Consider the following 4,209-nt stretch of genomic DNA (forward strand, 5'->3'; position numbering starts at 1 on the left):
CCAGCACTTTGGGAGGCCGAGACGGGCGGATCACGAGGTCAGGAGATCGAGACCATCCTGGCTAACACGGTGAAACCCCATCTCTACTAAAGAATACAAAAAACTAGCCGCGCGTGGTGGCGGGCGCCTGTAGTCCCAGCTCCTCGGGAGGCTGAGGCAGGAGAATGGCGTAAACCCGGGAGGCAGAGCTTGCAGTGAGCTGAGATCCGGCCACTGCACTCCAGCCTGGGTGACAGAGAGAGACTCCGTCTCAAAAAAAAAAAAAAAAAAAGATAATGTTCCTGTCTTTAAAATAATTATAATTTTGATGGATAAATTATAAATACATATGTCAAAAGTTACACAATATTAGCTTCAAATAAGAGTTTAGGTAATCCCTGGAATAGATGACATTTTAGTAAAATAAATTACAAATATGATAGCTATTATAGGAGAGTTCAGAAGATGAAAGAATATCTTCTATTTAAGCAAGATTATCCTGAGGAGGTGAAATGAAAAATAAACCTTATAAATATCTCCTTGAAGATGAAAACAGAGAAACGTTCTAAGTAGAATATTAAAAATGAATCCATGGGGGTGATGTCAGAGTAAGGACCTCCAAAAATTTTCCCTTTCATTAAAGCAATAAAAACACTGGCAAAAAATGTTCAGTCAACTTTTGTTAAAAAGTCACTCAAATTATCAAAGACTTGCAACAACCCAGGGAGTGTTTATTCAAGAAAAATGGCTGAATCTAAGTAAAAACAGTGAGCTTTGTATCATTTTAACTTACTCTATCCTATTTCCTTGTACAGCTCTACAGTAGCTTTGAAAACAAACAGCCCACAATCATGGTGACAGCCAGCAGTCTGGCAGACACTGGGATAGAAATATAATGTTGGATATTCTACACAGCCTCATTCCTAGAAAATTGTGATTATTTAAACTGTCTCTCAGTTCCTGGAAAACTCCACTTACAAGACTGCCTTTATTTGACCTGATTCGGAGCTTGGGTGGCATTAACAGCTTTATCCTCAGAGGTGTTGGTTAAAAAAAGAAAAAAAAAAAAAAATCCTAGGGCCAAGTTTAACATTATGGCTCTGTGAGACAGTAGATAACATTAAAGGCAAACTATAGAATTTGGCAATGATAAAATTAGGCAAAGTAAGACGTTTACAAGGTAAATCTTAAGAATGAGATGTTCATGAGGAGTTTGGAAAAGCTTTGACTTATTTCTAAAAATCTACATGGCTTGTGGCATATGTGTACAGCTCTAGGTATGTCCAGAGTTGTGTGATTGCTCTGGGAAGATCTGAGAAAGTCCTAAGCTCGCACTTCTGATTTACCTTGAGGTTTTGGGCAAGCAAGAAGTAAAGGTGAAGTCAGAGTTGTAAACAACTGGCTGAGTGTTTAAGATGTATCTCGATACACATGCTAAGCTCCTTGGCAAAGATTAGTTCCACACATTGTAAAAACACCTTTTTCTTTTTTTTTTTTTTTTATTTATTTATTATTATTATACTTTAAGTTGTAGGGTACATGTGCATAACGTGCAGGTTTGTTACATATGTATACTTGTGCCATGTTGGTGTGCTGCACCCATCAACTCGTCATTTACATCAGGTATAACTCCCAATGCAATCCCTCCCCCCTCCCCCCTCCCCATGATAGGCCCCGGTGTGTAATGTTCCCCTTCCTGAGTCCAAGTGATCTCATTGTTCAGTTCCCACCTATGAGTGAGAACATGCGGTGTTTGGTTTTCTGTTCTTGTGATAGTTTGCTAAGAATGATGGTTTCCAGCTGCATCCATGTCCCTACAAAGGACACAAACTCATCCTTTTTTATGGCTGCATAGTATTCCATGGAAAAACACCTTTTTCTAACCATTAGCTGACCAAAACACCAACCAAGTGGAAATTTCAGTAGCCATACTTTGTACCATATTTTAAAAATTAACTCAAAATGGAACTAACTAAAAAAGGATTGGAGGCTGTAATGTTGCAGCTAAAACTATACAACTCTTAGAAGAAAATAAGCAGAAATCATTTTGACATTGGTTAAAACAATAATTTCTTAGATATGACACCAAAAGCACAAGCAGCCAAGAAATACATATCTCAAATTGTTCTTTATAAATTTGTACTTCAAAGAACATTATCAAGAAAGTGGTAAAATCATCCAGAGAATAGAACTAAATATTTGCACTCATAACCGGTAAGAGCCAAGTTTTAGAATATATAAATAACTCTTAGAATGCAACAATAAGACAAATACCTTGATGAAAAATGAGCAAAAGATTTGAATAGACATATCTTCAAAGAGATATACAAATATCTAATAAAAGTATTAAAAGATACTAAACATTATTAATCATTAGAGAAATGCAAATCCAAACCACAATGAGATACCACTTCAAACACACTAGAAATGTTATCATCAAAGGAGACAGATAATAATAAGTGTGGGCATGGATTTGGGAGAAATTGGAATCCTCATGTATTACTGGTGGAACTGTAAAATGTTGCAGCTATGTATACTGAAGAGAATCATAAACACATGTCCACTCAAAAAATTGTTCACAAATATTTACAGCATCATTATTCATGATAGCAATGTAGTGGAAATAACACATATTTATCAGCTTTTGAGTGAATAAACCAAATTATATTCATATATCCCTAGAATGGAATATTATTCAGCCAAAAAAGTAATAAAATATTAATACATGCTACAACATTGATGAACTTGAAAACATTACATGAAGTGAAATAGGCCACAAACAAAAGGCCATATATTATATGAATCCGTGTATATGAAATGCCTAGAAAAGGCAAATGTGTAGGTATAGAAAATTGCTTCCTGGGGCTCAGAATAGGTTAAATGGGAAATAGCTCAATGGCCATTGGGCTCCTTTTTGGGATTATAAAAATACATGGGTATTTAATAGTGTTGATGTTTGCAAAATATTGTGATCCTACTAAAACTCCACTGAGTTCTACACTTTAAATAGATGAATTTTATGGTATGTAAGTTATATCTCGAAAAATAATAAAATGAATGAACAGAGATCAAGATTTGAAATGACTGTATACAGAGCTCAGCAGAGTCTGTCCCAGATAAATAAGAACTTAATAAAAAATAATAAAAGTTAACCATTTAAAGTCACTAGAGTGTCACTATAGGAGAAGTGGTACATTATACTTGCTTACATCTCCAGGGCAATGGGGCAGAGATTCTGCTGAGGGTGGAGGAAGGAAGTGAGAACAGAAGGTGCTAAAGCTCTGTGTAAGAGGGCTGACTTCATCTGGAACACAATGTGAGGACGTTTATCGAGGAGATATTCGTGGGGAACACATAGAGGAGGCAGGTAATTCCATGGTATTAATAGCAACAAGTGAAAATGTAGATCAACTAGAAGTTTATCAGAGTGAACTAGAGAAAGAGCATAAAAAAGCCCTCCTACGGTTGGAGAATCCTCAAAGACTGACAAAACCTAGCTTTTCAAAGAAGCCTGACTTTAATCAGATCACATTTTGGAGCAATTTATGTCTCAGTACTGTCAAAAACAATACAGCAATCAGCTAGCAATTAGTGGATACTAATAGCTGGGCATGAAATCCATAGTGCTAGATCAGCCAGAAATGTTAACAGGAAGATCACAGAAAAAGACAAAGTGAATACTGATGAAAACCACAATCATCTCAGAAAGGTTCTGTCTGTGTATTCCCAATGTGTGTTTTCTGAGGAGCAACATCAGAAGCTATATACTGTAGGGGAAATGGATGTCCATAAAATAGTTTTGTCAAGTCACCAACCAGTGAAAAAGCAAATAAGCAAACAACACAAATCTCACAAACATTTACAAAGTTATAGGAAAGTTTCTCGAATTTAGCAGCTTTGTGGCATGTTGTGATATCCCATCTCAACTGAAAACAAGATGCTTCATTTTAAGCTACTAGAATGGAAGCAAGCCTAGTTGGCATTTTTTTGATTTTTTTTAGGTTTATGGACATACAGTACGCATTAGGGTATGTGTTACCTTCTTAACTAGTAGTTCATGGGCTTTGAGAGGACTACAGAGAAAGATAAGTCCCTTTAGCTTGTTCCAGCTTAGGTATAAGTTGTGCCACTTGGCTCGTATGAAACAGTAGAGTCAATGTTATTTTAAGTGTCCGTGATAAAACAGGATACTGCATGGAGTCTGTGGAAAACTCTGATAAGACAATCAGA

The sequence above is a fragment of the Mandrillus leucophaeus genome, unplaced genomic scaffold, assembly GCF_000951045.1.
Source record: "Mandrillus leucophaeus isolate KB7577 unplaced genomic scaffold, Mleu.le_1.0 Scaffold1041, whole genome shotgun sequence".
Classification (NCBI taxonomy): Eukaryota; Metazoa; Chordata; class Mammalia; order Primates; family Cercopithecidae; genus Mandrillus; species Mandrillus leucophaeus.